Here is an 8,730-nt window from a genome sequence, read left to right on the forward strand (position 1 = left end):
GCAATGATGAGGTAAAGTATAGCAGGGATTGTGGGGCTGGCGCGGGATCGGGCAGTGTTTCGTTCTGCTGTGCATGGGGTCACTATGAGTCGGAAACAACTCGACGGCACTTAACAACAACAACAACAACAACTCTGAGCTTAAGAAATATTCATATTTTTGATCAAAGAATTCTTCAAGAAATCTACACAAAAAAATAATCATAGATGCAGGGATGTATATTTATATATAATTATGTGTATTATGGGATTATTAATGGTCACAAAAATGGAGACAACAAAATCATAAAAAAGACCCAGGCTTACTGGTCTGATAAAGAGAGGTGAAACCCCCAAGACTATGGCCCAAGTCATCCTTCCGGCCTGGAACTGATTTCACTCCCCTGGCTTAACTCTCAGCCAAACAATAGACAGGCCTACAAGCTGAACACCTATAGTAGGAGATATACCCCTTAGAATAATCAACCCAGGGAGATCAGAAGGGTAGAATTTGCACAGGGAGAAATGAAGGGAGGCAGGAATGCATAGGCAAGAAGGACACAGGAAAAGGTAACCACATGGAGGAAGTGGCAGGTGAGATGTTAACACTGTGGGGAATGTAACCAGTGTCACAAAACAAAATGTGTGTGAACTGTTGAATGTAAAATGAATCTGCTTTGTAAAATTTCACCCAAATCACAATAAAAAGTTTAAAAAATATATAAACAACTGAAAGTCTAAAAATGGAAGAATCCTTAATTAAGTAATGATTCATAAATATATGTAATATTATGCAGCATGTAAACATTGTGTTTTTTTAAGTTTTTTAATGACTTATGAAATACTCAAAACACAATTTTGAGAGTAAAAATACAAATATATATTTATATTATAATCCCTATTGTATTACATATATTTCATCCATACACATGCACACACACTCACCATTCAGAAAAATAGAAAGAAAACAAAGAAATACAATGCTTACTGCTGGAGAGAGACATGGCTAATAATTTTTCTTCATATGTTGCTGAATTTTTTAAATTTTCTATAATAATGGGCTACTTTCATAATCAGAAAACAAATTACTATAAAATAGACTTAAGAGTGATAAAAATCTACCACTTTGAAGTTCCAGAAGTGGAGAGAACACTTTGAGTAAGTAAATGAAGCATAGATCAAGAATCATCTCTAAAAGTAACATGGTTATTTTGGTTAATAAACATAAGTCATTTTCTGTGCTGTGATCCTTTTCAGGTTTTACTAATCAAGAGAAGAAGTACCTTAATTCGAGGTCATGTCTAATCTTACAATGGCCAGATTTCACCTTGAGTATTATATTCTGGGTACTTGGGTACTATAAAAAGAAACATTTGTAAAATGGAACATATTTAAAGGGTAACCACTAAGATAAAAATAAAAAATAAAAAAAAAACTTGAAAAAATATGATATGACAAATGTTTGAAGACATTAGGAATACTTATCCTAGAAAAGGGAAAATTTAAGCAGACACAGATTCTGTGTCAGCTTAGTGAAAAAGCAACAGCTAATTTTCAGAACTAAATAAGGATGAAATGGGGTATCTTCATCAGGGAGTGAGTTACCTCTAAATAAGCACTTGGTAACTGCAATCCACTAAAGACGTTGAGTGTCATTATATACCAGAACGCTAATGACAACCACTTTAGAATCTCCTGTTGTTTTTAAAGATGTCTTCTTTGTCTTGTGTTAGATTAGAGTGAGGAGCTAGGCATCAGATAGGTATTTACAATAACTGTTCTCTAATATGGAGCCCTGTTTGTACAGTGATTAAAGCACTGGTCTGTTAAACGAAAAGTTTGGTGGTTAGGATCCACCATCTGTTGCATGAGAGAAAGATATGGCACTCTTCTTCTGTTAATATTTACAACCTTGGAAACCTTATGGAACAGTTCTACTCTGTCCTATAGAGTTGCTAACAGGAGGAATCAACTCACAGCAATAGGGTTTGTTTTTTTGGGTCTTGAGTGAACCCTCCAAATCTGGCATGATAGAATGATGTTACTGAGATTTAAGCCACATTTCTCATGGTTTGTTTGACTTTAAACTACAATAAAGCTGACATTCCAAATAGCTAGTTGGTGATTTTCTCAGCCACTTCACTATTTATTACTACTCCCACTAGAGGTGGAGGGGTGGAGAGGAGTTCATTCAAATCAGTTGATTCCTGTTCATGTTAAAAGTTAAAATGAAAGATTTCTTGTAAAGAGGATAATACCACTGGATAAACTGGTAAAGTGGTATGCCTGTGCTCCACTATCTTTATCATCTATTTCCCTTTGCATGATATGTTGTTTATTTGTTAACTAGTTCTACAATTAAGAATTCACAATGTAGTTGTCATCTCAGCTTCCTTGAAATGCCATGCCTGCATCAAAATTAATATTATAATGCTAAGCTCCTCTGTTCTAACTCGTATTTCTGATTTTACAATTGAATAATACTCTATAAATAACTGATAGTTTGTCCTGCTCTATCATGACTTCAAAGGTAAATATCATTCACTATAAGAGAATCAATTGTGAATATCTGTAGACTTCATTATTCCAGCTTTCTGGGTAAATTCCTCGTCCAAAGAGAGCTTATTTATAGAACATAGACTACATTGGCCTGGAAAGCATTTGCTTTATTCATATGTTTTCCCTAATTTTCTTGTATTCCTAATATGTTAATGAAAACTGGAAAAAGAAATACAGACTAATCTTCCAACCATGTTTTTGCTTTTTAAAATAAAGCCATTATTCAAATATTAGGTTCTTTGAATGCCACAGTATTTATTGTCTTAATGCTACTGTAACTATAAAATTTGAAGAGTAAATGTGCTTTTTGTTCTTATCATACCTAGAAAGTGATTTAAGAAAGATATAAGATGCACTTAAGCAGCTTTTCTTCTTAATTTTGTTCAAATATAGCAAGAGTATAATTAGCTGAAAACGTTGGCTAACTCTGTAACGTATGTCACCTCCTCAACTTGCAAACCTACAACAGTGACGAGCTTTGCAGTAAGATAAAAACAACTATTTCCTTTTAAAAACATGACACTCGGAAAAAGGAAGTAAAACAACTCTGATTTTCTTTATCCCAGGAGGAAAATATATATAAATGAGAGATAATAAAAATATTATTCTTTTTTTTTCTTTAATTTAGCAAGTTAAGATGCTGCAATAATGAGATGTTCATTTTCTTTACCACCAAATAATCACTTCCACATTATTGGACCGTTTTGTGAGTTTGACTACTTCATTGCTGCTTTACGATCCTGGAAATAAGCCAACATTTTTCTTGAGTTCTTCATGTTAAAAAAAAAAAAAAAAGGGAGGGAGGGAAAATCACTAACTAGTGAGTACATATGTATTAACTTAGGTGAAGGGAAAGGCAATATACAATGAGAAGGAGGTCAGCACAAAATAACCAAGGCAAAGGAAGGCACTAGGAGGTACATAAGAGTAAACGGCAACAGTGGTATATATTATTGCATACACAATCCTGCAATAACAGTAATAACAAATAATAATTTACAAGTGGATACAAAGGTAGATATATAAGCTGAGAAGTGTATGGAAGTACACCCAATAGTATGTTGTTGTTGTTGTTGTTATGTGCCATCGAGTTGTCTCCAACTCATAGTGACCCTTCCCTGGGTTTCTGAGGTGGTATCGCTATGGAAATAGATCACCCAGTCTTCCTTCCAAGGTGTGGCTGGTGGATTTGAACCGCCAACCTTCTGGTTAGCAGTCAAGTGCCTTAGGCACTATGCCACCAGAGGTCCCTAATAGCATATTATATATAAGTTTGGCAGAGGTAATTTCTGCATACATATTTGTTGCATGTGCTGTAAATAGATCTGTACATGTGGTAAAGCATACAAAGGTCTAAGTTAGGAAAACTTCTTAGCCATACCCAAAAACCTTGAGGGATTGAGGCACTGGGCTTAGGGGCTTAGGATCATAGTCTCAGGGACATCTAGGTCAGTTGGCATAATAAATCCACAAAGACAATGTTCTTCTACACCCTACTACGATGAGAAGCACCTGGGGTCTTAAAAGCTTATAAAAAGCCATTTAAGATATAACTATTGATCTCTTCCCATCTAGAGCAAAGGAGAGCAACAAAAACTAATGGCTCAAGGGAGTAATTAGTCCTTTGGACTAAGCAACCACTCAAAGCATAGTCTACACAACCCTGAGACCAGAAGAACCAGATGGTTCCCAGCTACCACTATTGACTGCTCTAATCAGGATCACAATAACAAGTTCTGGACAGAATGGGAAAAAAATGTAAAACAAAATTCAAAATCATAAAAAAGACAAGACTTATTGGTCTTATAGACACTGGTGGAAACCCTGACATAATGGCACTTAGACACCCTCTAAACTTGGAACTGAAACCACTTCCACAGATCACCTTTCAAGCCAAACAATCGACAGGCCTATCACGTGAACAAACAACACCTGTGAGAAATATGCTCCTCAGAACAATCAACCATACAAGACCAAAAGGGCAGCATGTGCCCAAAAACAAAGTTTAGAAGGCAGGAAGGAATAATGAATGAAAATGGAGAACCCAGGGAGAAAGTGGAAAGAGGGGTGTTACATTGAGGGAATTAATGTCACAAAATAAATATATATATAAATTGTTGAATGAGAAACTGATTTGCTCTATAAACTTTCACTCACACCACAATAAAATGTTCCAAAAAAAATTTGGGAGGGTATAATTAGGAACTGTGTAACTGCATGTCACTAACCTGTGGGTTACTGGTGTAGTCTGAATCATGAAGAAAAACTGCAGCAGCAGAAGACAGAGAGAGCAGCTGGAGATGAGATCTTATTTCCAAATATGGCATTAGTTATAATTTCCACTCCAATAAACCAAATACTTACATAGAAGTAGCTTCAGGATTTATTTATTTGTTTGTTTGTCTGTTTGTTTATAAATACAAACTTACAGAGATCAGATACCAAAGAGGCAGCATGCATTCACATTGTACAATTCTGGAACTTAAAAACAATACTGTTATTTGTAACTAAAAGTTAAAAAGTCCTGTAGCTTAATTCTGCTTGTAAAAATGAAGATGATGGGAAAACTAGATAAGTTAGTTTAGGTACTGCTTCAGATTACCAGAAAAATGGAAATTTATCGCAGCAGAGGTTCTGATGAGTCATGCTCAGTGAACTGTGTTGTCTGTCAGGAAGACAGAGGACACTCTCCTACAACCGTGGGCTCCACGATCTCAGTAAAAGATTCTCACCCCTAATGAAGACTGAACTGTATTAAAAAGAAGGATATGTGGTAGAAAATGCTGAAACCATTACACGAACATCAGAATGAAATTGAAATGTGAGGAGATTGAGAGTTAAAGGACAGCTTAAGGTCAGGATGTACACATTAAAGACCAAGAATTAGATTCAATGTAGCCTTCATCTGAAACCAGATTAGTCAAAGAGAATCTTGTTTGGTAAGAAAGAGAATTATGAAGACAATATGAGCACAATAGCCAGGATTACTGCTTGAAACCTGCATAGTCTAATAAAATCTTAATTTCTTAACAACAAAAGAATAAGAAAATAAAACAGATCCTGACACTTTCTTTTTCTAGAAGACAAAACTGAGTTTCAGTAGTTATAATTTATTTAGAAGATGATTAATAATTGTTAAGTTACTAAGAAATAGCAAAATGCCCAGCATGTTCCTTATCAAATTTGGTTCAAATAGCATTTTTTATGCTCCCATTAAGTTAGATACTCTGAATTAAATTAATGTCCCAAGTCAATTGTTCAAAAAGGCTTCGACTTTGTCTATCTCTGAAATGCTAAATAGGTGCTACTCCCACTTGCTATTGGCTCACTAATTATATGTTAATGATTAATGAAATATAATAATAATAAAATTTACTTCCTCTAACATAAGATGCCATCAACATAACACACTCCATATTTTAATGTATCACTAATTAGTACAAAAACATTACTAATACAGTTATAGAAAGCAATTCTGACCACATTGAATTTTTATTTTATATTTATAGAAATAACTCTTTTAAGTTTTGGAAATAGATATTTATTATGTATCATTTTGTGTATAATAAAAGGAAAATAGAAAATAAAATATAAATTAAATAAATAGGTTAATGTCTAAAATAATAGAAAATGTTACTTTGTACAATACAGCAACTATTGTATTTCCCTTTTTTGTGAACATTTAAAAGATAAATTACTTTCTTTCACTTTTGTCCTAACTCAAGGTTTCTCAGAGATTTTCTTGATTTTACCCCATGTACTTTAGAATGATTAAATGCAGAATCTTCTTTGACCCAAGTATCTGATTTTTGCTGTTCCAAAAAACAAATATGTTAAGATATGACCTAGCGTGCATATTTTTCAGCCCAAAGAAAGAAGTAATGTCTGAAGTTTTAAGATCCACAAAGGGAAAGCCAGAAAGAAAGTCATTCGGAGCTCAGTAGAACTTTAAATCTACCAGTTACAGGAAATCAAGAAAGTCAGTCTCAAAACTACTAAAAACTTATTATCTTTTAATTTCAATATCTTCTCTTAATTTCTGTTTTCGTAATATTCTTTTCTGGCATTCCACTTGTCAGCAAAGGCCATAGACTCACTACATGTTATATAGGTCTTTTAAGCAAACTTTTAACCAAATCAGTGATTCTAAGTATGTATTTTTCCAGATTGCTGCAGATATATCTCTTAAATAATACTTTGTTTGCACTAATTAAAAAGTAGCATATGATACAGCTCAAGCATGTTATATCCTCCCACTCAACCTATTTTAAATTCTGACATTAGCCAAGGTAATGATGTTCACCAGAAAACATTATCTATAGTAGGTTTAAATATCTATGAAAAAATTATTCATTAATTCAAGGGTTATAGAAAGCCTTAAGGGAAGGGCACAGGCCAGGTGATGTTAGTGATTCGAAGATAGATATCTACCTCTGTCATCAACCAGTTTTCAATCTACACATGATGACAAGTATGAAGAGAATAAAAACTATCCATCGGGTATTCATAAAATTTATCATTCAAATAAGGATGCTTTGAGAGTAAAGGGGGTTACTCTTATATATCAAGCCAAGATAATAGGTATAAATGGTACAATCCTAGGAAAACCAAGACAATAAGGGCACCCTAAAAACAACAACAACAACTATAGTGTACAGTGTTTTGGAATCTATTACGTGTTTTCAAAAATCTTATTTTATTTTTATTTCTTAGAACAGAATTATGAGATAAATAATGGACAACATAATTCTTATTCTAAAATGAGGAAACACAAAACTAATAAATGGTAGGTATAAGACTTGAGTTGCAGTTTTTAATTCTAAATCTATGTCTCTCCACTGTCATCCACTGCTTCATCACTAATAGTAACCACCAGAACGCGGTTAAATTCTATAATAATAATTTGTGGGAAATATATTTCTTCTGATTACAATACCCATATGGAGCTATGTTGTTGTTATGTGCGTCGAATCGGAGTTGGGGCCGACTCGACGGCAAATAACAACAACAAGAACAATGGAGCTATAGGAACAAAATATTGACCAATTTGGTAATATTACCATTTTTATGGTAAAACTTATTTATGGGTAAATATGGATGAATTAAGTAAAAGAAACTATGTATATGAGACAAAAACTCCAAACATTACACACTAAAAATCCATAAAAAATTAAATAACAGCCTAAAACAATTTCAAGTAGAATTAGACTAGGAAGAATGCCCTTATAACCGTTATTACTTAAAATTATTACTCAAAAGTCTTGTAAGTTCTAGCAAACAAAAATAATGGATAAAAAGATTTTTTTTTTTTAAAGTATCTCTTTTTCTGTTGATGAGATTTGTATCTAGGACATCCAAGAGACAACAGCAAATAATAATAATAACAATAATTTTTAATTGGTGAGATAACTAAATTCAAGATAAATATTTTTTAAAAAACAGTAATGTTTGTGTCTTCTAGCAATAAGCTCCCTTCTTATCAATCCCAGTCTCCTCAATCAGGTCAGATTTTCTAAATCTTTCAGAGAACATAACATCCTCCTCTGACGTATCTGTATTTAAATGATTTTTGCAAATTGCAGAGCAATCATGAGACCAACGATTTGACTTTTATTTTTAACTAATAGGATTTACCAAAATCTCCCTTCAGGCAAAAGAGGGTTCTTCTTAACAAAATTCCATTTAAACAGACAGTAAATTCCTGGTTATGTTAAAATTGTCCTTTTGCCTTCACTGCCAGTCTTCAATAATGCATAACTAATAACATTCAATCTCAGAGCACTCAGCAATTGAGGCATAGAAAAATGTATCCCTGATAAAAAGATGCATGTTTGTTTGTTTTAGATTATCAAGTTCAATACTCACTCCTTAGTAATTAGAATGCTCCTTAAAAGTGAGGATGAAAAACCTAAGCTTGCTTACTTTGGACATGTTGTCATAGTTTGGGTTCTTTAGAGAAGCAAAACCAGTGAAACATAGATATATTTATATATATAACTGTTGTTGTTGTTATGTGCCGTCGAGTCGGACCCGACTCATAGAGACCCCTCCTTGGGTTTCTAAGGTAGTATCACTACAGAAGTAGATTGTCCCATCTTCCTTCCTTCTGAGGAGTGAGGCTGGTGGGTTTGAACTGCCAGCCGTCTTGTTAGCAGCCAAGTGCCTTAGGCACTATGCTACCAGAGCTCCTATA

Source organism: Orycteropus afer, unplaced genomic scaffold (assembly GCF_000298275.1).
Source record: "Orycteropus afer afer isolate SDZICR_OR568_19922 unplaced genomic scaffold, OryAfe1.0 scaffold00297, whole genome shotgun sequence".
Lineage (NCBI taxonomy): Eukaryota > Metazoa > Chordata > Mammalia > Tubulidentata > Orycteropodidae > Orycteropus > Orycteropus afer.